General features: G+C 40.1%; 1 protein-coding gene and 1 long non-coding RNA gene across 16 annotated transcripts in view; one reads left to right on the forward strand and one right to left on the reverse strand.

Moving 5' to 3' along the window:
* Bcas3 (BCAS3 microtubule associated cell migration factor) overlaps positions 1-25,055 on the reverse strand; it is a 583,853-nt gene that overhangs the window by 141,293 nt on the left and 417,505 nt on the right. The window contains exon 24 of one of the 15 annotated variants that reach the window (XR_015443252.1): positions 1-25,051. The exons of the other annotated variants lie outside the window; for them this stretch is intronic. The gene's annotated coding sequence lies outside the window, so the exon portion shown is untranslated. The remainder of the gene's footprint in view (positions 25,052-25,055) is intronic. 15 annotated transcript variants of the gene reach the window in all.
* Positions 20,169-25,055, forward strand: part of LOC147823778 (uncharacterized) — a 70,948-nt gene continuing 66,061 nt past the window's right edge. The window contains exons 1-2 of the long non-coding RNA XR_015443268.1: positions 20,169-20,245; positions 20,849-20,933. This is a non-coding gene — a long non-coding RNA (uncharacterized LOC147823778). The remainder of the gene's footprint in view (positions 20,246-20,848; positions 20,934-25,055) is intronic.

Consider the following 25,055-nt stretch of genomic DNA (forward strand, 5'->3'; position numbering starts at 1 on the left):
AATTTCTCCTTTGGTCTTTAGTATTCCAAGTGGTATCACCCCCAGAATAAGTTGCACCTTAAGATATTTTAGGATTATCTTGATTAAAATCTTTGAGTTCTCAATTTTAAGCAGGAAAAAGCTAATCTCTGAAAGCCAAGTTTAATACTTTTAGCATGATCTAGATCTTAACAGTTGCATGTTATCCTCTGCTACTCCTGAAACAGTAACGCATTGAAACATGATCACCCAGAGCAAATGAAGTCCTCTTTTTATATCTCAGAGCACTGATAAAATGAAAATGATTAACATCAGAAAGAACAAATGCTCATCACTAGACCAACACATTTCCAGAAGCATCGTAAGTTTCAGAAAGTTTGTCGCTAAAATTTTAACAGGCTCCCCAAAGGTCTCAGAGCTATCTGCTAAAGGCTGTGCAAACTGAATAAAACAAAAACAAAACCCCCAAATCTGCAGAGTTGCAGTCAGCATTTCAAACCTAGGCTTTCCTCTTGGGTAGACAACTGTCTTTGGTAGTACCAACCCTGGAGCTCAGGTCTCTCCAATTCCAGATGCAGAAAATCTGTCTTAATCTAAGTTAACAATGTTGGTGCCAAGTAACTCTCAGTATCCATGCCTTAATGACCTGCTATTTTATTTTCCTGCTTTCACATTGCAAAAACAGGTGGACTACATCAGCACCAGAGAACTGAACACCTCAACCCATCTTCTGTACAGATGAGCAACCTACATGAGGACAGGCTGCACACTCCTATTGCTAAAAATAGCCACCAGAGAGTTTAAAAACCTTAACTTTCCAAGCATATGGGCTTCTTACTTGCTTGTCTGGACTATCTGCAATATCCATTTTGAGTTCTGCTATTTCTAGCCATGAAGCCATCACAGGGCCCTGGGAGGAAATCTGGCTTCCACCTTTGGGACACACGTTTCAGTGCTTATGTCTGACTGACCCTGCCAATCACTCCTCCCAGAAGCCACAAGCCTGGCTTACAATAACAGAGTATATCAAAGAGGACAGGAAAGAAAACAAGGCAGTGGCAAGGTCAGCAGAGGATAAGAATATGGTGAAGACAGCCTGTAGAAGCCAGCAAAGTGACAGCCATATACTAAGTAGATCAAATGTTTCTCCGCAAAGCCAGTGTCTTAAAGGCTCTCTCTCCGCCACCATAAAATCACACTCAGAAGTGATAACTATGAGGGTAGACTGTCTTGTTATAATGAAATCAGTCAAAAAGACATACTCTTCTTCACAGGAATGAATTGGAACCCATATATTTAAACCAATTCAGAGTGGTGATCATTCTGACTGTATCTTATCTAGTAATCACCCATGTGAAGTAATTCTCCTCCCATAACTATCTAACCCAGGAATAGTGGTGATCCACTGCAGTCCAGCTTTCTGCTGCCATATAAAAATATGTGCTCAATACATTCTGCATTATGATCACAAAGTGAACAAATTTAAAAGGAAGAGAGAGTAGTATAGAGAAGTCGGAGTCAAAAGTCAGCCTGGGTGTGAAGTTTGACTCTATCACTTAGGATCTGTGTGGATTTAAGAAAGTTACATAGGGCCAGGGATTTAGCTCAGTGGTTCTGGCGCCTGCCTTGCAAGTGCAAGGTCCTGAGTTCGATCTCCAGTACCAAAAAAAAAAAGAAAGTTACATAGTTTCTCTGAGACTATTTTCTTAGAGACTTATTTTGAGACACAACTATCCCCATATAAGGCAAACTGTCAATATATGTTAATTAAAGATAATCAGGTAAAAGAGAAAGACCACTTTCAAACCCAAGACCTCACACAGGCTACCAAGTGCTTTCCCAGTAAACTACATCCCCAGCCCAAGAAAGGTAACTTTTAATTTCTTGCTTCACCAAATACCACTCTTACGCCTGTCAAAACAAGCCTTCTGCACAGCCTCAATCTACGTTTTCAGCCGTCGCTCACTACTTCCCTATACACTTGTATCCAATTTTCCAGCCTCAGTCCCGTTGTTGGAACTGCTTCCCCTACATAAAATCACCTTTAGACGAATTTTTAAAGATCCAATCCCACCTTTCATCAAAGGCAGCTCAAAAGACACCTTCTTGGGCCAGGGATTTAGCTCAGTGGTTCCGGCACCTGCCTTGCAAGCTCAAGGTCCTGAGTTCAATCCCTGGTACCGGAAAAAAAAAAAAAAAGATACCTTCTCAAAACCCCTTCTTTATCTTCTCCACCATTCCACTACGTTACTCATAATATTTTGTTAGCTTTGCATATTGGCTATATTATACTATCTATGTGTATACAAACAGAATATCTAGCATGGGGCTTTCTCCATAGTAGCACTTAATAAATGTAGTTAATGGAATAAACAAGTAGCAATTTTTCTCTCTCCAGTATAAGAGGTAAGAAAAAGAGTGACTTGCCTCTGCCCTCCCACTTTCCTACAGAACACCAGGAAAGCATCCCTGCCTCATTAACTCTGGCAGGGCAGGACGCAGATGTTGGCAGGAGTCCGGGCTATGATAGTTGGCACTGTTCTCTTTGCACCCAAGGAGTTAAGTAAAGTCCCGGGGAGATAAAAATCTCTGATTTTATTGTTCAGTGAGGCTGCCTGACAAACGAAGATCCAGCTGCAATTGGAACATTCCAGGCTCCTAAGGCGCCAAGTTTTACTAACTATAATTTAACTGGTCCTACTGCTGCTGTCCAAACTCTTGTTTGGATAATCAGCCTTTGTTTGAATATGTTCACAAACAGCACAGGCTAGCATTAGCCTCTGGGTATGTCATGTGAGCTGATTACCCTGTGGCTCCCAGTAGCAGCAACTCATACACAGAGGAGGATTATTTTCCTGGTATTACTGTTACACTAACATATAATCAGCCCCCCCGCCCCCAGTCTGCATATCTCATCCACAGCCTCCCCCAATCTTCTTCCCTGGTCTTCTTTTCCTTCTTTCTTCTCCTCTTTCTTCTTCTTTTTTTTTGCTAAAGAACTCAAAAGTCTTCTTTCCAAGTTCACACGAAGTTTAAAGGTGAAAAGGTCAGGAAAGTTTCATGGCTGTGGCTGTTTAGAAAGAGGTAGGACTAGCTGGGGTCTCGAGCTCTGCATGCACTAACGGCTCAAAACTTACATTTCACTGTACTTCTGCAGTGCACAGTGGCCTTGACACAATGTTTGGAATGAAATTAAGCCCTTGTTAATAAATTTTAACATAATAGAACACTAACTCCACCTGCCAAACAATCGTATTTATGAATAGGCAACTCAAGTGGCTCATTCATTTGTTGAAAACTCCAAATTCTCTAAATTGTACATTTAAACTGAGGGACAATCATTTTGGATCTGCCCAGCCTGCTTGCCTGCAAGTCACTGGCTATAACGAGACAAGAAAGATTCTGGAAACTCTGCACCTATCCTGTTCTTCAGCCTTTGCCTGATCAAAGAGCCAAAACTGAGTTAAGACATCGAAAGTGCTTAGGACAGAGCCTGGCTGAAAGAAAATGCTAAATAATATTTGCTATTCTTATTTTTGAAGTCACAGGCATAGTTTTAATTATCAAAGGAAAAGCTGCTGGCCTGGCTGGTAAAGGCCACGGCTCAGGACAGCAGAATGATCAGCCACAGGACCATGGGCTGATGACATGCCAGGACAGGAAACAGAAGTGGGAGCTCTAAGGTGGTCTGTAGCTAGGTGTCGACTGGCTCCCAGGCACTCCTGCATGGCCACAGGGAGCCCAGCAGAGGAGGAAGCTCTTTTCTGGGGAGCTGTCAGTTTTGTAACTGAAAACAGTTCTGAAATTTCTCCTGGAAGGTTCAGAATTTCACCTTACCATTGTTATGTAAGGTTTAGTACTGAATCTGCAAGGTCGTAGGTGAGACGACAGGGAGAAATCAGACAATTTCAGAGCTGGATCCAGTCAGAGAGAGGGACAAGGGAACCAAGAGAATCCCTTCTAGGTCAACATTTAAAACTGCTCAGCAGAAGTACAGGAATCTAGCAGTTGAGAGAACAAGGAAGAAAAAAGAAGGAACTGAACTCTAGTACGTACTCCACAGGAAATGTTCAGGAAGTGTGTTCGAATGGCTGCAGGGCTTATCAATGACCTCCTTCGTGGTATTCCTGCTCCATACATTTTGGGACAGGGGAAGAGAGTTTCTGCTGTGAATTTCCTTAACTTCTACTAGTCATAGGCTTAGATCTACACTCATCATAACATTAATGAATGACATCTTCTCCTACCTTAAATCATGCTGCAACTTAGGTCCTTATTTTTTCTTCCCTGATGTGGGTACGGCATGAAAAATAAAATCCAAATCCACTATTAACCATACTCAATTGGCTGGGGATTTAGCTCAGTGGTTTCGCCGCCTGCTGGGCAAGCGCAAAGACCTGAGTTCGATCCCCGGTACCAAAAAAACAAAAACAAAACCAATACTCAATTCACTTTAATTAGAATTATGGAATGCTGCAGCTGGAAGAGCTCTTAAAGAAAGCTCAAATAAACTAGACTAGGAAAGTGCCTCAGGGGCCAGAACTGGAGCCAGACAGGGCTTTTCCCTGTATCCTCCATTAACCAAAGCATCTCCACTTCTATCTGTTTTAGATATTGGTGTCCTACATAAAATTTTACTAGACAGAAGGCTCCGCTATTGGGAGGGGACAAATTAGAAGGGAAGTTGCAAACCACAGCCCAATCTTTTCATTTTAAAGTAAAAGAAATGTGGGACAGAAAGCCTGTGACTTGTCCAAGATCCCTCAGTGATGTAGGAAGGGTTAAGGTAAGAATTCCTCTGCAGCCAGCTGGTTCAGTATTTGCTTTAACTCTACACCTTCTAGGGAAGCCTTCCATTTACTGTGTTCTCACCAGAAGACTGCAACTGAAATAGAAACACTTCCTAGAAATATTTAACTCACACAATAAGTCATATTAACAATCATTTTTAGATCTGGACAATCCCAAGACAAGCCTGGGTGATGGCCATCTTTAGTTGTAAAATCACTCTGCAAAAGCCATTAGCCACACAGTGCTCTGGGAAGCTCAGATTTTCCTAGGAAATCTGTAAAAGCCTGGGGTCAAAACTCTTTCCTGGGGCTCAAAGGTGTGAAGCTTCCGAAAAGAAACTTGGGCATTTAGAACCTCCCCAATCAGCTCTAATCTTCACCACCTCTTTTCCATTATCCCCTAAGAGTGTTGCTAGATAATATGAAGAGGGGAGGAAAAAGTATTTTTAGAGCCTTCGTAAGTGGCAACAAAGTTTATCACACTGCTACTCAAATTAGTCACACAGGTTAGGCCCAAGGGACAGCAGTCTGGCTACAGATCATTGCAAAGGAATGACTTCTTCGAGGCCTAAAACAAACACTTAGGCACATGGTTCCATCTGGAAATACAGTCAGATAGAAGCAAATCCCATGAAATTCTCAAGGAACATAATTTTGTATCTTAGAATTCTAGCTCAAAGCTAGCTGCAGTGATCTGCTATATAGATACATGATTGTAAAATAATAAAGAAAACAGTAGCTTTAATAATTTTAATAATTAATAACAATAGCTTATATAATAATTATTAATTACTAATAGCTCTTTCTTTCTTTCCTTCTTCCTTTCTTTCTTCCTTCCTTCCTTCCTTCCTTCTTTTGGTTTTTGAGACAGGTTTTCACTATGTAGTCCAGGCTGGCTTTCAAATGCACAGCAGTCCTCCCACACATGGCTAATAGCTATTATTTCTAATAGGCATAGTCACAGGGACTTAAGAGGTGACTAAAGCAGCAATAGAAAAGACAGATCAATTGAGACTAAAATAGTACTTGCAAAGAATTTTCCACAATTTTGATTCTTAAACTCTTTTTTTGTTTTGTTTTGTTTTTTGTACTGGGGATCGAACTCAGGACCTTGCGCTTGTGCGGCAGGCGCCGGAACCACTGAGCTAAATTCCCAGAGATTCTTGAACTCTTAAGAAAGAGAACATTGGTGCTGGATTCTCAGGACGAAACTCAGAAATTTAGATTTTTTTCTTTGGATTTCTTTATGCACAAGGGTTTTCAGGGCAGGACTAGAACATGGACCTGAAAGACGTTATAGTCTAAGAAATTTCCATAGATATGAGAGTCCTACTTAAGGCTTTGTTTCTCTGTATATGAAAGAAAAATAATATCCTACCCTGCCAGATTGTAATTTTTGAGAAAAATTACCCCAACCCCCTTTCCTTAAAGTGTACTGAATTATAAAATGTTACTGTCAGTAGCTACAGTTACATATAACACATGTCTATCCAAAATTAATTGCTTTTAAAATATATGGGAAAAGAAACACCCTGTACATGAACAACACATAGCTAGAACTTTGGGGAATGTTTTTTAACCCACCTTCTCATTCCTCTTCAAAGCAGGAGATCTTAATACCCAGCATGGTTTTGCATTATAGATTTGGAACTCAAGAAAGGCATGGGTTAGAAACAGCTTTGCCAGGCATACAACTTTGAACAAACACCTGAAAACTTACCAAACCTGTTTCTTATCCGAGCAATGAGGATAAAAGAAAGTAACAAAAATACAACTTCTCCCAATGTTTTTGGGTTACTGCAGTGTTTCTGAGGGGCATGTAATAGTGGGACAGGAAGACCTATTTTGCCTAACAATATCTGGGGGAAAAGATAACTAAACAGACAAATAGCCATATATTAAAACCAATTATATATATGTATATGTATATATGACGATAATGTAATATTAACACTAATTTAAAGATAAAACCCTAGCTTCAAGAATTAAGCTGATAGCAGGCCAGGTTGGGGCTTTGGACGGGGGACTGGGCAAAAGAAATGCAGTAAGCATTTCGTCTCTATTACTAGACCTACTTACATGAAGAAGTTGTGGGAGAATTTAGAATTTGGACTGGGGCTGCCTAGGAGAAAAATTACTGTATTTAGACACAGAAAAGTGGACTGTAACTTTAAATGGTGATACCTTTCCCTTAACATAACCTGGGAAAATACTGTACTTACTGAACCCATTATTTTAGTAGTTTTAAGTCCTTTAAAAATATATGATAAATCATGATTTTCCATTATGGCAGCATTTCTAGTTAAAGGTTTCAATGTGTCTACAGTCTCCTTCATAATTTCTCAACATATTTGGATTAAAAAATCTCAAAGGAAAATAATAAAGGATTTTCCTATCACTGAAAGAGTTCAAAGCTTCAATTAAGAGCCTGGTGAACTGGTCCCCCAGAAAGGAGTTAGACTTGCCAAAGAATCGAGACGACCTTACTGCTATTGTCTGTAAGATGCAAACCCCTGCAAGGTGGGAAAGCTAAAAGGGTTGTCTCCAAACTGAAAGAGATTCTACGGCTACATCTGCAGCTAACCCTTTGACTCCGCTGCTCTGAGGCTTCACTCTCAAACACTGTAGCAGGAAAAGCGCTGTTAAGCCCACTGAATCACAATCACCTGCTTTTCCCTTTACGGAGGCCTAGATGCACATTTGCAAACCCCCTTTCTATGCATGACCTGAGTGTCAACTTTACACAAAACCAAGGAAGAGGAAAATCATTACAGAAAATGTAAACAGTACAGAAAGTTGATTCCTAGGTATAGGCTTCTAATTCTAGAAACTGCCCTTCAGAGTATCAAGAACATTTCCGAGCTCTGAGCAATGTGTTCCAACCTGATGGACTGGTATAACTTGACAGGATCTGTGCCTGACTTCTGGTTTCTTGGAGAACATACAGGACTGGCTCTCCTTTCTACTTACCTATCTTACCTTATTCCAGGGTACACACAAATTCCTCCCAAAAGCTGAAGCCCTTTTCTGTTGTAATCTTCCACAATTGTTAGGGATCTCTGTCTTTGGTCTTAGGGACATATTTAGCTTACAAAAACATTAGCAATTAATGAGGCCAAATTAATTATCTTAATCTTGGTCCCAGAAAAGATTTCAGAGGACTCTTGAAATCTCCAGGCATATGCAACGTTGTGCATGCCAGAGTGCCTGTACTTTACTTTTTGTCTGCAGTAATGGGGATTCAACTCAGGGCCTCAAACATGTTAGGCAAGCACTTTACAACTAAACTACATCCCCAGCCCTTATTTATTTTTTTATTTTGAGACAGAATTTTACTAAGTTGCCCAGGATGGACTTGAACTTGCAATCCTCCTTCCTCAGCCTTCCAAATAGCTGGGATTAGAAAGCCATGCCACCCTCCGGCTGTCTGTACATTTTTTCTGGAGAGGATTCCTAAATTTCACTAGCTCCTCAGAGCAATCTGTGACCTTTCTAGAGCAGTCTGCAAGGACTCACTCAAGTAGTTCCTTTATTTCTAGACAAGAAAATGACCACTCCATCCTGGTTAAATATGTAAAATTAGCTCAACAATGGAATAGCTAGAACCTCTATGAAAAGGGCATTAGCACCAAGATAAAGAAAAAAAAGTCATACACATGAATAAATACCGAATAGTTTCTCTGGTGTGAGAAACTGAAAGTGTAAATAAGGACGAAATGTATAATAGGTCATGTGAAATAGGAAGAAAAGGGGCAAAGGGGAAGGAAGTGGGAGGGCTAGGGGAAAGGATAGAAGGGAATGGGATTAATATGAGGAAATGGAAAAACAGGAACAAAATCTTTGTAAACAGGGAGGACTGGAGGGGTTGAAGGGAGGGCTGGGCAAGGGTGAAAAATAAGAACCAAGAGAGACTATGTAAAGGTGCAAATTTCCAATGACGAATGTCATTATAGTGTATACCTAAAATGTACCATTGATTAGAATGAATAATTAGAATGAATAATGAATAATGCAAAATAGGAAGAAAAGGTCCAAAGGGGTAGGGGTAGTGGGAGGGGCAGGGGAAAGGAAAGAAGGGAAAGGAAAAATGATGAGAAATGGAAAAAATGGAAATAAAGTCTTTGTAAATAGGGAAGGGTGGAGGGGGTGAAGGGAGGGCTGGGAATGGGGAAAAAATAAGAACCAAGATGGATTATGTAAAGGTACAATTCCCAATGAGAAATGTAATTGTGTTGTATACCTACAATGTATTGATAAAAGAATTTAATACAAAAAAAAAAAAAAAGGAAAAAAAGTCATACACCTGGATCTAACTTGGATCTTCTGTCTCAGTCCTCATCATCCTATCCACTGAGAGTACAGCCGGGAAGACTCAGCAGGGCATGTTTTATGGTATATGTACTCTAGTTACCTGAATTTCTGGTCCCCAGAACTAAAGGGAACAAATTAAAAAGGAAAGAGGAAAGAGATATTATCAGGTATAGGTGAGGCAACGAGAGCAGTAAGAACAAACACTCTCACTGAGCCGCAGTCCCCTCATGTGTAAATTTGATACAGTCGCAATTATCTCGTAGGGTTGCTGGGAGAATTAAATGAGGTATTTCATGTAAAGCTATGGGCATCCAGCATACACCAAGTGGAAAATAAAATGTTTCTCTGTCTCAAAAGATAAAAGCATTTTAGGAATCAGGCTGTATTTCTGAACACAGAGCAATATAAATCTGAATTAGCATGTGATGGGGAAAAAGCTGAACATTAATTTATAAAGGTAGGTATAATCACATATTCTGAGAATAATATAGTTTGTCTCCAGAACACCATTTGAAAACAGATTCTCTGAATTATCACTTATAATTAAGCCCCAGTCCCCTCTCCATCCTTGCTTGTACCCATTTAAAATAAAAACAAATATGCTCTTCATCACTGCACTAGATCAAGCTAAGCTTTGAGGTAGAAAAAAAGAAGCTGGGAGAATAAACTTGATTAAGGATGCATCAAATACAAGCACACCTAAGTGTTTCTGGATTGTGGGGATAAGACGCTGTGGGCTTACTGCTTCTTGATCCAGAGAGATTTAAGGATCTGTTTTCAATTAGATGCTTTAAGCTGGTAAAACTACATCCACAAGACACACTTACAGAAGAATTTAAAACTAAGATAATTAAGATACTGAATAAATTGATGAATTCCATTCCTTTCCTGTCTCCTTTGTCCCCATTTGCTATTCATTTGAAAAAAGACAAAAGGCCTTATAAGTTTATGAATTGACTAATGGCAGCAAAATTTTAAAAGCTCATCTAGAAGGCTCCTGACAAACTGGACACAGACACCGTGAATTTCTGGGGAAGAAGTATACAAGTTCATGACCTTTGACACAGTAGGCACTGGGTAAAGCTAACAAGTGTAAAAGGTATACGTTAGAAGCAACTGGAATTAGATCAGCGCTGGGAATTCAGAAGGCCACTTACTAAGTGAAAAAGAGTAACTTTTATTTAGTACATTATCTGTGTTCTTCGAAGGTTATTAGACCCAAATATAAAGGCAGGCATGGCCCAGAATCAAAAAAGGAGAGTGAGTTTATTTCACTTAAAAAAAAAAAAAAAAGCCAGACAAATATTCCATATCCGCAAGGATGACCTTGCTACTGGTGATTACTTTATTTCTATATAACTACTGACAAATCTCATGGCCAACTGAAAACTAAATTTACTTGTATTATCTTCTAGCATCTCAAAAACATCTGTTAGTGGTAGCTATGGATATCAGCATGGAATGACTTTCAAGTTTAATCCTAATGCTTTTCTCAATGTGTTTGTAAAACCGAAGGCAGAATGTGAATGAGTTCTAAGTGTTCTAGCTCTAAGCTGTTCATCATGGCAGCCACTAGCAACATGGGGCCACTGAATGTTTGAAATATGGATTGTTTGATTAGAAATGTGCTGGAAATATAAAATATACAGCAAGACTGAGCATGAAAACAATGTAAAATATTCTGTTAATGATTTCTACATGCACAAATCTTGACATGGAAACATTTTAGACACAGTGCATTAAACAAAATATATTCTTAATTTTCATTTCACCTATTAGCTTTTCTTTTTTTTTTAAACAAAGAAACTGAAGGTACAAAGATGTTTAGGAACATGCCCAGGGTCACAGAGATAGGAAGTGATGGAACCAAGATTCAGATCCCAACTAACCAACTGGTTTCAGAGATACATGAAACCCCGCAGTCTTCAAAGCTCCATGCTTTCCAGTCTAACTTTTCAAACCTCATCACCTTCTTGGTTGTTCTTTTTTTTGGTACCGGGGATCGAACTCGGGTCCTTGTGCTTGTGCAGCAGGTGGCGAAACCACTGAGCTAAATCCCCGGCCCCTCATCACCTTCTTGTATCCTTGTCACTCACACCTTGTCCTACAGGCGAACCAAGTCACCTGCATTTCCCCATTTATTTATTGTATTTTTAGAGCACTGTTCTCTTGCGGGGAACAACTTAGCTTTCTTATTTCCACACAGTGAAACTCAGCTCCAATGGTACTTCTCCCAATAAGCCTTTCCTGAACTTCAGGAAGAAACTGATTCCCCTCCCTCTAAATATCCCCATCACTTCGCGTGCACTTTATAGCATCACTTGTGGTACCTACCACAGCAATGGACATAATAGGTACTCAAAAAATTCTTCTATAAATGCATTGGTAAATTGTAAAAGCTGCTTTGAGTGCAGATGGACTATCAAATCAATATGAAACAGATGCTTTCCTACTCTCAATTAGAAGTGGCTAAAAGAACTGAAGAATGTCAACTTCACCCACTTCCTTCTATTCAAATCCAACCACTTGATGATCCTTAGCCAACTTCCTTCAGTCATGATCATGCTGTGGTCGGGTTGTAGCCACATTGCCTGATATCTGCAGATACAACTACACTCAACACAAGAACTCGAGAGTAGAAAATCAGCTGCTTTGAAAACACACAAGCTGAAACTTGGAATTACATGTGCCACTCACCAGAGGCCCTCAGAAATGCAAGCATAAATCTTTCTAAGAAAGCAAGATTTCCTCCTTTCAAGTGTATACTAGCTGCTTTTATTTTACTTTACTATTTTTTTGGTACCGGGGATAGAACTTGGGACCTTGTGCGAGGCAGGAGGCGGAACCACTGAGCTAAATCCCTGGCCCACTTTAGTATTTTCTTTAATTTTATTTTATAGATAGGATTTCACTATGTAGCCCAGGCTGGCCTCAAACTCAAGATCCTCTGGCATCAGCCTACCAGGCAGTTGTGATTAAAATGAGCTTGGCTAATTTTAAATTTGTAAAAAGCTTCCCGCCATATAAAGATACTTCATAGTTGTTGGTGCTCAGAAACCCTTATGCGAATGTATGCTTTGACGATCCGAACTGGAGAAACAAGCTTAGAATCAAGCCTTCGCCGATCTGTCCTGCTCCTTCTTGTGATGTCTCTCCTGAAGTGCAGAAGGGCTCTTTGAAGCTCCTTCATCTTCCTAACGACCAGATCCTCCAAGGGGGGGGAACCCAACTATCTAATCTTATTGCTGAAACTACACTAGCCAAGAAAAAATAAGGGGGTGGGGATTAGCTCAGTGGCACTGGGGCTCCCTTGCAAGCCCAAGGTCCTCAGTTCTATCCCTGGTATGGGGGGAAAAAATTAAATCCATGATACAGAGGAAGAAACTGAAAAATCAAACACTACACAGACAGCAGAGGAACTTTGTCCCGGGACACAGTCTCTTCTCCAAGGTCATTTATCTCTCTATCATTTACTACTGGTATCCCTCTAAAGTTGAACACAGGCTCCCTACTGCCCTGTCCCTAGAAGACTGTATTTAAGCTTCAACCATCTGGCTCCTTCATATTCTAAAGGACTCCGTATACATGTGCCTGTTAATAAATTTGTGTGCTTTTTCCTCCTCTGGCAATTCACCCACTTCAGTTTAGTTCAGAAGATCAAAATGACAACTCTTTAGAGGGAAAGTCTGTATATTCCTAAGGAATCCTTTACAATGACCATGGTTAGAGACAACTTTTACTTGGACACTGGCAGGTGGTAAATAAAGTAGGGAAAAGCATTGGCACAAAGAGAGAAAGCACCCAGGGCAGATAGGAGAGTGACTAGCTCAGACAGATACCAAGCTCTCCAGGACCTGACTAGAGGTGTCTCTACTAACTCTTTGCATCTTTTGATTATTTATTTAAAAACCAGCTCTCCATCCTGTAACATATTGAAAGTAAGATTAGTATCAGCAGGAAATGAATTCCACAATTACAAAGGAAATGGAAAGATCACATTGGTGTTCTTCAAACTCCCCACCCCACCTCTTATATGCTAGGCAAATGTCCCCAGCCCACTGTGTTGTTCAAATGTGGAAAATTTTGTTTTGTTTCGTTTTTTTGAGACAGGGGCTCACTACATTATGTAGTTCAGGTTGGCACTGAGCTCACTCACTATGTAACCCCAGGCTGGCCTTGAACTTGAAGTGATCCGCTTGTCTCGGCCTCCCAAGGGCTGGGATTACACGTATGTGCCACCATACTCAGCTAAATGTGGAGAATTAAACTAGTAAATTTGGGAACAATCACACTGGGAAAAGCGAAAAGCTTGCTATGGTGGGATACCACCACTGAGAGAAACCTGGAGGGTCAGTCTCAATGCTACCAACCACATATAATCCCCCTCTTTTGGAAGAACAGCAAACATGAAAGCAGAGGAAATCTATCAAGGAAGCTCAACGAGGCAAAAGGAAACTTCAAAGCAAAAATCCTTTAAGGTCCATCAGACACAGGCATCAACCTGGAGTCACAGAGTGGCCCTGGCCTGCCTTGTCCAAGACCACTGGTAACTGAACAAAAATTCAAAAAAAATTCCTACTCACATATGATATGAATCACCCAATCAGCAAAGGAACAGAATAAAGTAACCAGGTTAACAACACAGATTTGGGGCAAGAGCTATCAGGGGAATCAACAAAACATCTGTACCTCAGGCACAATATAGCCAAGCAATTGAAAATAAAAAAGAGGAACGCTACTATCTCTTTTTCTTCTTTAACAGACTTACAGGATTTTGGACCAGAAGATACCTGCCAGACCATCTACTTCAACTGTCTCATTTTGCAGAGAAAACCGAGGTTTAAACAAAGGAAGAATTCATCTCAAGACCAATCGAAGTAGTTTATTAGGCCGAAGTTTCTTGATTTTAGTATGTAATGAGAACACAGGTTCTCAAAATGAAATTTAAACTTCGACAAACCTAGGAATGCTTTTCCAATCAGAAGTCTGTGCTAAGTTCTTATTCTTATCATCTCTTTACAGCTCCCCACTATTTGCTTGTGTCTTGGTTTATCTCCTCTATACTTTTATCTACGTCAGTAGGACCCCTGACAAATTCCACAAAACTAAGCACTCTGAACTCATGGGAGGATTATATACAGATAATCCTTGAGCACATGGCATGTTTACTCTTTTTTGTTTTTTGGGCACCAGGGATGGAACTCGGGTCCTTGTGCTTTTGAGACAGACAGTGCAACCACTGAGCTAAATCCCCAGGTGGCATGTTTATTCTTAACAGTAATAGTAATATCAGGCTCTGTTAACCAACTACTTAACTACTGTCAGGTACTGCGATATAATGCATTATCTTGATCCTTAATAAACTTATGAGCTAAGTTATACTTTTCACCATAATGAGGAAATTGAAGCAGAGGGCTTATACTTTTCTCCATTATAATCTCTTGTAGCTCATATTCCTGCAGCCTTCTTTATACAGAGCCTTGTGGAGGACCCTAAACATGGGCACAAACACAATCACACTGTTCCCAGAGCAGCCCAGTAACAGTAGCTTTAGCAAAGGTACCAAGTTCTAAGAAAGAGATGGGCAAACAGGCTTGGGCCTCCCAGGAATCTGTTCCAGAATATTTCCTAGAGGTGTACTGGCTTCCCCTGCCCTTGATAATAAGATTTATCTCTCAATAGCTAAAGTCATGCCTGTGCTGGTGACAAGAAGTTAAGAATCTTAAATCTCTGAAGGGCAGATGATAACCCAGTACTATCAATTTGGTTTAGGAAGAGGAGGTTGTGAAATGGCCTTAAGTGTCTGATAGGAGATTTTTCTCAGGCAGCCTGAAAACACTGTGGAGGGTGATAATGATAAAAGCCAATTCTAAGTAGGTAGAGCTTGAAGTGAATGAAACCTCCCTCTCTGACAGTAAAAGGAAGTATTCTTAGATCTCCTTTAAAAAGAGCCAGGCAAACTACTGTTTCCATAACCCTGACAAGGGAAAATGATGGGGAGCAACTGTTCCAGCAGCTGAAGTCTGCACTAATCTTTCTATACACTGGGATTTGACTTCATTTTCTAGATGGAACACACACATCCTTCCTTCCAGAGGCCCCTTTTGATTAGACCAAGCTTTGTGTTACACCAATCACTTTGCTATTTGGGCTGCCATTTTCTTTCTTCATTCTCACCACTGCTTGCCCTTTGGACACCTTGTTGTCTTTGGGCACAAGAGCTGTACTGTTGCCACAAACAGGAGATTAACATAGTATTGTTTTGTCACCTCATTTCATTACCTCATTTTTGTAAAGAGAATTCTATGAAGAGTGGATATCCGGTCTCTTTCATCCTAAGATTTAAAGTTTTAAATTACTGGTTATGCACTCTACTTTGTTGAACCTAAAGATCAGATAAAAGAATCAAAATGGAAGTAGCATTAACTCACTCTGCTTTAACTCTTGAAATGTATTCCATAAGGTCAAAGAAAATCCCATTGCACCATGAAATATTTTTTAAAAATTGTATATACATCGAAAAGGTAGTTTTCCTCATCTATGTGTCTACTAGCCCTAAATGAAAGTCTAAAACGTGTGTAAACTAGAAAACAGGGGCTTGGGCGTGACATTCTGCCAACAGATTCCTGTAACTCCATCAAATAAGGAAACTTTAGTTTTAATGACACAGTAGGATTTTTCCTGAAAGGTTCTGGGAATGGCAGAGTTATACCCAGTTAGCCCCCTTTTCCTGCCCCATAACCTGCCTTGTTTTTCTGCCCCCAACAGGATGGGAAGAAGACGTCCTTAGAAGACCTTTCCTTTTTTATATTACACAATCTCATCTCTGGAATTCAAGTCCTAGTACTGCTCAGCCCAAATAAGAAGTGCTTGTCACCAGGAAGGCGGCCATCTAAACAAGCAGCAGCTGGATGAGAAAAGAGGGCATGTCAGCCCAGAGCAACACAGAGGGTTTCTCACGGCAGCTATTTGCAACCCTCCAAGGAGCTACAGCGGCTGCCCATTAAAACCCTGTTAAAACACTTCTGATGTTGTCAGCAGCAGAAAGCTGAAATAGCACAGTGAGCGCTGAGATGCTATCTGCCTCAAGCAATTCAGAGGTACTGTCAATACTATGAGCAAGAAGGTACAAGATAAGTAACAACCTAATTTCTACATCAAAATTTCATAAATTCCCTGAGCTGGCAACACTAGTAATGTGGGCACACACAGACTAAATCAATGGGCCACCATGGGGAGAAAAGATCTTTGTGTTGAGATCTTCCCCCAAAGCCCTGAACCTGCACATTGTATGACCTCTAAACTCTGAAGGAAATATGTCTAGGAATTGCTGGAATGTTTCTCTCCAGGGCACTGCTGGGCACCACTTGAGGCATGGCATTTCTGAACAGGGGTCTTTTTCCAGAAACAGCATGTTTGAAGACAATGTGTTTTAGCATCTTCTACGCATCTCTATCCCCTAGAGGAGTCCAATCTTATTGAAAAGGCTACAGAACCTTCTTGGTTTTGCACTTTATTACTGTTTCAAAATTCCTATACAATTTTTAGTTACAGGGCTCAATGCTAATTCTAGAGAGACTTGCTTTGTCAGCCAAGAGAAAATGGAGGAAGATGTCCTACAACTCTTAGATTCAAGTGACACTGTATCTATGTTGAAAACAATAGGATATACAGGCTAATTCTAATATTTCAAAAGCATAGATCCTAGTATCATTCCCTTTACAGTAGTAGCTCTTTCTTTTAGTTCTGCTATGTCTATCATGGACCATTAAGTAGGGTGACTATCATGCAAACTGGCACACTTTTGGGGGTAAAATGAGTTTCAACTGGCACACAAATGAAGCCAGGAACCTAAGTAAATTGGGACCTAAAATAGCCCTAGCTAAGTCCCTGTCCTTACAGCAAATTAAGACCTGAAAAGTTATGCGACAATACAGGAAATGAATAAATGGCTATTTTATCACAAAAGCAATGGCAAGATGGAATGAAGTTGTTCAGCTCATAATACTACAAATATGAGGCTATTTGAACCAGTGTTCAACTGGCCCAGTCCTCACTCTCCTTAGTGAGAGGAAGAGAGCCATTATCAAAATAATTATACTGTGGTTGTCATTGTATCTTTGCATACAGGACCACAGAAAGGAACATACTTCTGTGGAATATAACTGATACCAAGAACATGCAAGTTTCAGAGTGCTTTTCTCTTGGGCTGGGATATAGCCCAAGGGTAGAGCACTTGCTGAGTGTCCATAAGGCCCTGGGCTTGATCCCTAGCACAGCAAAAAATGTTCTTTTCTCCAGCTCCAAGGACAGACAGACTGGGGTTTGGGAATCTTCTACTTCGATGGAAGAATTTAAGGTAATGCCAATGATTTAAGAGGGAACCCTCAGGTCTGAAGTCTTTCAGCTAGGGCATTGCCTAATCTTCTTGGTGCTAATCACCATGATAATCACCATGATAACAGACACACACTGGTCTACACATACAGGGAGAGAATTTAAGACTGAGAGAATCACAGCAACCAACTTCATGAAGAGCAAGTAACGAGGTGCTCAACTTTCACCTCTCAAATCCAACAGCCAGCATTTCTTCCTTCAATCATCTCAGTTCACTTTATTCTGGGTGGGTCAAGACTGTGATACTATAATAGGTCTGTGAATACAGCAATATTAAATGGAGAACTATTTGGAGAAGATCAGATACTTCCAAGAACACTGGTGGTAACTGGTCCACCTAAATTACTGGTGACCAGTTTTAGCAGTATTCATTCAAAAGCATCAAGGCCTCTCAGAGGAGCAATCAAGTCAGCCAGCAAGATGATTTTAGAGAAGTCTATAATATAGTTTATTTCATGCTTAATGCTAGGAATATTTTAAATTGCTTTGAGAAAGGGAAGGGGAAAAACTTAAGAGTAGAGGCAAAGCAGTATAGTATAGTAGGCTACATGGTCAAGAAAAAATATTTCTCCAGCAAATCAACAAGTCAGAGGAATTTGCCTCATGATATCAGGTCTGTAAAAATCAAATAAAAATGGATAAAAATGAGGAATTTTGGAGTGTGCCTAGGTCCTGGGAATATGCCCTTCATTTATTTGCCTGTTCTTTAAATAGCTCCATGTAACCAAAACAGGAGGTGGGGAGGAGCATTTGCACTCTTGGTTCCTGTTTATCTTTTTCAAGAAAGGTTTTCTATAATTTACGTTACTGGAGCAAGCCAAACTAAGCCACACTGATTTTGGGGCTACAATATTCCTACCAAATGCTTCCAAACCATTGTAAGGACTGGAAATCATCCAGGTGGAAAAACAGTCTGTTCTTTCCAAGAATTTAGATTTTCACTATCATAAAAGTAGAGGACACTGTTAAAACTAGAATTAACTTCGAAATATACATGGGGTAAACAACTTTGCACTTAGGACCTCAAATTTAGAGAATCTATAAGAAAATATATGGGTTCATGCAAGTTAACATTTAAATTCTGTACTTTAACGGAACGATGTATTTGAAAGTGATCTCACTTCACATAAAAGGAACGAAAATTGAATCAGTTCACAGTGATACACACTAGGATGGTTATATGTTTAATTAGGTAACCCCTTTTTGAGCTCTACATTTTTGCTTTTGTTTTTTATTTAAACTTCTGCTTTGGACAGAGCCAACTGATGGAAGAAAGTGATGCTTCCCTTCAATACCTTGAATATACTCGACTTAAGGAAAATCTGACAAAATGGTGATGTAAATCCCAGCAGGAGCTTGTTCTTAACCTCATCTTAGCCGGCCCGGAGGTCCACTTGTCTTAGGCCACGCCCAGTCTCTATCTACCTCATGATACACAAAGTATTCTCAAAGAGCAGAACAGGGAGAACCAACATAAACGTATATTTTATATTTTAGAAAAATGGACTTAGACATTGCATTCTGAAGAGCAGTATGAGAGAAGAGAAAGGAAAAGTAAGGAACAGAAATTCCACTAAGAGAAAAGTTTTCAAATCTAGCTATACACCAGAATCAGCTGGGGAATTTGCAAAACATCCATGCCTAGGCTTCCACCTCAACTGCTCTGAGTGTAAGCTGGGTGGGGAATTTTTAAAAGTCTCTAAGGGATTCAAATGTGGCGTCAAGGTTGAGCGCTACTGCACCAAGAATTGGTGTTCACAATGAATGGAGCCTGGATACCATGAACTGACAGGTAGCACAGTAAGGAGGTAAGTACAAAACAGACGGAAACTGGGAGAGATCAATTTTCCACAGTTTTTCTAACAATTTTAATCTGAGCTCAAGTAGCCTAAAAATATGTCAAAATAGACTCCTCTTGATTTTAGAGTCTGCAGCACGATAGTTGCTGGTTCTAATCTATGGAGGTTTTTACATCTAAATGCTGCCCACTATAGATTCTAAAAAGGAAGTCAGGAATCTTACGATTTTGGTGTGTCAGAAAATATGAAACTAAAGAAGAGAGGGATTCAGTGGTTTTGCTGCCTGCTGCGCAAGTGCAAGGACCCGAGTTTGATCCCCGGTACCAAAAAAAATAAGAAGAAGAAGAAGAAGAGAGGGAGATGGCACAGTAGCCTGTAGTCCCAGCCATTTCAGAGGCAGAGGCCAGATCACTTGAGTCTAGGAGTCGGAGATCCAGCCTAGGGAACCTAGCAAGACTCTGAGTCAAAACAATTAAAAAAAAATTTTTTTTAAAGGAGGGAGAGAGAAAGAGAAAGAGACAGAGAGAGGTAAAAACTCAAATTTCCAGATTCTCCATTTTCAGATTTTCTCATTCAAGGAACAACTGAGCAAATTGTTATTTTATTTTGCCCTATGCTGCTAGTGACTCCTAAAACTTTTCTCCAACTACTGGGTTTCAAAACAGATTTGCTTCTCTCTAAAAAGAGTTAAAGCATTAGACATAGCTGAAAAACATTTTTTTGAGACAGAATCTTGCTATGTAGTTCAGACTGGCCTTGAACTCACTGTGTAGCCCAAAGCTGCCTTGAACTTAGAATGATCCTCCTCCCGAGTACTAGGATTACAGGTGTGCGCCACCATGCCCAGCCAGATGAAATGTATTTTTGTGTGTTTTTTTCCTTTGGAGTCAAGGTCTCTTTGTAATCCAAGCTGGCCTTGAACTGACAGTGATCTTCCTGCCTCAGCCTCCTGAGTTGCTGGGATTACAGGTATGCACCATTATGCCTGACTAGATAAAATGTGTTCTTGTCCTCCATTTCCAGGAAGCTAGCTTTCTGAACAGAAAAGAATTAGATCAAGCAAGGAGTAGATTAGGAAAAAAACTAAAGTAATGAACAATGTGTGAAATTAACCCTCGTTAGTCATATTTTCTGCTTATCTGTTCCAGTTATCAAGAAATTATGATCAGTTCCTTAAATTCTATCTGTCTAGTGGTGTTCTTAAGAGGTATCATGCAGGTTGGTCTTTTACTTGAGGGCAGTCTGTGCTTTAAGTACATGCAAGTGAAAATTTTTCTGAGATGAGACCAATAACAAACAACATTACTGAACACTGCTTACTACCTGAATAGTAAACTCTTAGCCAGCCAGAACATATGCTTTTCAATCATTATCTTTCAGGATTTTCCAGAAAGACCACTGGCTTGTGTATCTGCTAATTCCAAATAGCAATTCCATCCAAATATTCCTGTAGTAGGAATGAGCTTTGACTGTAGCCATGCAAGGAGTCCCATGAGGCCGGGTAGGGTCTCTAGCTCACTGTGAAATGGAGCCATCACCTGCAGTGGGTATTCTTCTTATCTTTCACTTCAGAAGCCATTTGGATGCCAAAATTCCTCACGAATCTTCACTTTGCACTACATTACTACAGACAAGTACGAAAGGGCAGAAGGCAGAGGTGAGTATCTCATTCAGTTCTTGTCTGGCTGCCTCTCTCATGGTCACCTGCTGGGAGTTGACTTGGTATTCATGATGTACTAAATCACACCCAGAAAATTCTAAATCTGTCAGTTCTAATGCAGTCTCTGCCATAAGCGTGTATCTGTCCATCTGCTTGTACATTCATCCTCCATTTTTCCCTCATTACTTTTAAAAACAATTGTAAGGGTTTTTAGGAGGTGGGCAACATAGTGAGACTCTGTTTCAAGAAAAAAAAAGGTCAAGAAGAAATAAGGGCTACATGAGGTAGGATGGTTATGGCACTATTTTGCTTTAAGTTTCCTGGCAACTAAACTAATCGCCAACTTCTCCTCATGCCTTACTTTTACCATATGGGTTACAATTTTACAAGAAAAGAAAACACATACATGCTAGTGTGTTAGCTTCTAAGGAATACAAAAAAGTATGACATGGGTCTCACCTCATTGAAGTTACTAATTCCATTTTTATCCCATTTAAAAACATAACAGCACTTGCATTAACGGTCAGGGAAAGATTTTGAAAGGAAGAACTCGAAGGATATAAAAGACAGACGTGAATTTTCTGAAGGAGGCCCATAGAAACAAAGCTAAGCAAATGCTACTGCCTAAGAACGGAATATCCACAATGGCTATTTCATTTTCTATTTTGATTTAAAGGAAATGCTAAAAAATACACATTGGAAATTAGAGCCACAGAGTCTAAAAACTGTCTTATAGTTAAGGCTGGCACGATCTCACTGCTTAAAGACAGAAATGATAATCAATCTGATCAGACTACACATACATATTTACATTTTATATATTTATATATTATATATACACAAATATATTTTCAGTACACTATGCAATATAATTTATGTTCAAGTATATCCATAAACTTCTACTCCTAACCTTTCCTTTTGCTAATTTAGCAGATATTAAGCAGGTCTTTGAAGATATACATACATCTTTTCTACAGACAAATGATTTGTTTTATTAATATATAATCTTATTTTAAAACTATCTCAGCTTCAAAGAGGATATCTTAATAGAATAGACCTTTTCATAGGTAAGCATTTATATAATCTTTAAGTAGCTATAAGTTGAGGATATAAATCTGTCAAGTCTAGAATATTCCTATTGTGTTTTTACAAACGATGCAAAACAATAGTGTACCAGTTCTTTCGAACATTAGCTGCTTTGTTCCTCCTCTTAGCCTTACAAAAAAGATTATTTGCAACCCTTCACATCCTTACAGAATATTCAGACTCTTCAATGAAATGAGTTTCCCACATTGTGGAAACACCCACAGAGTGAACTGCGACAGTGAATGAACAGGATTATAGTCAGAGCTTTGACGATATTAACTTTATGTGAAGGCCTTGCTCGGGTGGGCAGTTTTTTCTCCAAATCTATGCCTGGATATTTTTACCCAGTAAACATACTCTGGACCTTCAGATGAGCTGTTCGGTAATTATTTGGAGTCATAACATTTTATATGTGGGAACAGAGTGGTATAAGTCAAAGATAGTTCACAGGCTGAAATGTCAGAGGCATTTCTTTTCTTTCTTTTTTTTTTTTTTTCATGGAGAAATGACCAGGATGCAAAGATAAGATCCCCAGGCTGCATAATTCCTACTAGACCAACATACATCTGCAAAACTGACCTCAGGACAGTCTACTTGGCTTATGTGGCCACTCTGCTGTTGTACACAGTGTTCTTTTCAGCCAACAGCTCTTAGGTGGTGCAATACTCACTTTAAATCACCTTTCAAACAGCTACTCATTCATGGGAAGCCTGCTGAAAGGGCTCAAGTTGGGCATTAGAAAATCTGCAGCTCGAGACATGGCAAAAGAGGTCAAAAGGAGCAGGAGGAGAGCGGTTTTTAAAGAGGCGGGAAAGTCTCCCAATGTTTAAACCTTCATTTGAATAGTTTTCCGAGTCACAAATGCAATCAGTATGGAAGCACGACACCTAGGTGGCCAACTGGCCAGACAACAACTACTGGAAAGTGAAGGGAAGCTGAACTTTGCTGTCATTCCCTTTCTTCTGAGTAAGTGAGAAAGCCCCTGCAACCGCCTTTTCTCCTTTCCCCCATCTACAGTTGGAACCCGGCTCAGGGAGGGCTGTGTGCAGTGATGGCTCTGGCTCTTGGCTGCAGCAGGTATCAGTTAAGTTTGGCCTCAAACATATGGAGACGGAATCCTTCTGGTTCTGCTGAATGAGGTTTACACGTTCCATCATTTGCTCATGCCAACCTGTACCTACCTGTAAAGAATACAAGGCCTGGGGAAACCCATGAGATGGCATAGAGAAGGTGCTAGTTGCTGAAAAGGTCCTTCCCTTGCTCCTATCACTCACAGCCAGGGAAATACCTTGAGATCCCATTTATCATGAAAGTAACTCTACCAAGCAGTCCACTATTATTGTCATCACAGATGCTATGCCTAGAAGCTAGTCATACAGCAATTTCAGTGATGAGCCCCAGATGAGAATTACATGAATCAGACTTTTGCTGATAGTATCTTACTCTTGGCCACTAGTCATGAATTGAAGAAATTCAGAACACTTAACTTTTTATTTTATTTTTTTTTTGGTACCGGGGATCGAACTCAGGACCTTGCACTTGCAAGGCAGGTGCCAAAACCACTGAGCTAAATCCCCGGCCCCAGAACACTCAACTTCTTAATGCTGGCGCTATCATCTAAAACTAGATTCTAATATTTATTCCCTTAGGAATTCTGGATATAACTTAGTAAATTATACTGGTAAATTTCCTAATGGTTCCAAAGTGAGGCCTCAAGAGTTTACAAATCACTCTCTCACAAACACTACAAATGTCCGAATTATAAAACAGGATCAAATCTACCAGATTTCTTTACTTCCTAGGAGTTTGAAGGATAGGAAAACATTAACTCTACCACAGTGATGATGTGAGCACAAATCACGTCAGTAGGTGCCAATAATTCTGATGAGATATGGGGAAATTTTAATATTCTATACTTTCATAAAATATGATGGTTTCCCTCTGTGACCGATGGAACCAACACCCAACCCTGTGAATTTCATGTCTCTGGAGAAAGCACTCTCCGGGTCTGTCTTGCATGGGCTGAAGGCTGGATCATATTTAGCTGGGTTTCTGTTCAGCCTCTTTAGGAAGCAGTGGCAGAAGCTCTGCTACAAAACGTCCAGGGAAGCCACCTAGAAGGGTGGGTCATCTTCGTAAATGGACAGGAAACAAGAAAACATGAATATTAGGCAGATGACAGATCCCTTAACTGGCCTTCAAGATACAGGCCGTTCTATTAAACACAGGGCCATTATGCTGGCCGGCCATCCACTTTAAACCCCAGAGTGATTAAAATGCTGGCAGGAAATGAAAGCTCTCTATTGAGGGTCCTTCCCTGAGGTCCTAATTTCAAACCAAATTTTACAGCACCGCACAGGAACAAAGGAAGCCCAGTCTTCCAAGTCTTCTTTTTGTCACTTGGACAAAGACACCCCTCACACTCCTCGGGGAACAACAGCCTCTGTACAGCCATAGCCACGCCAAGAATGGGCACAAACCATACCGAAACACATTTTAAAAATACATTTTACACTGCCCTTGACATTTCAGATAAATAGAAACCACTGCACTGCAATTCCAAATATTCCATCCTTTCCCTCCACCCCTTGCCTTTGTAATGAGAATTTTCCTATTTTCCCAGTCTACTTGATCTTTGACATTTTGGCCTCTGTGAATGGAGGACATAGCAGTCAAACAAATTAATTATTCAGATAATTGCATTTTATTAAAATAATCACTCTAGCTGAGACAATCACGTTTTTTTTTAACCAACAGAAGACAGCAAGGATGCCTACAAATCTTTGTAAACTGAAGCAGCTCTCGCGGCATCCATACACCATAGCACACTATAAAAGCAGGGAAAATGCTATCAGAACAGGACTCTTTTCTTCACTAGCTGTTGTTTCAGGGTGGCCTTCCCCTCCCCTTCTTTTTCTTCTTCTTTAGCAAAAACAGCTTTTATGTTTTTACTGAACCACTTCAGATTCACTCTTCCACACAGTGGATGTTTACTCGGATTTGGCAGGCTGAGAACAGCTGGTTGTTTCCTAA

Source organism: Heterocephalus glaber, unplaced genomic scaffold (genome assembly GCF_053883595.1).
Source record: "Heterocephalus glaber isolate CG9 unplaced genomic scaffold, H.glaber_assembly_v1.0 deba00001564, whole genome shotgun sequence".
Classification (NCBI taxonomy): domain Eukaryota; kingdom Metazoa; phylum Chordata; class Mammalia; order Rodentia; family Bathyergidae; genus Heterocephalus; species Heterocephalus glaber.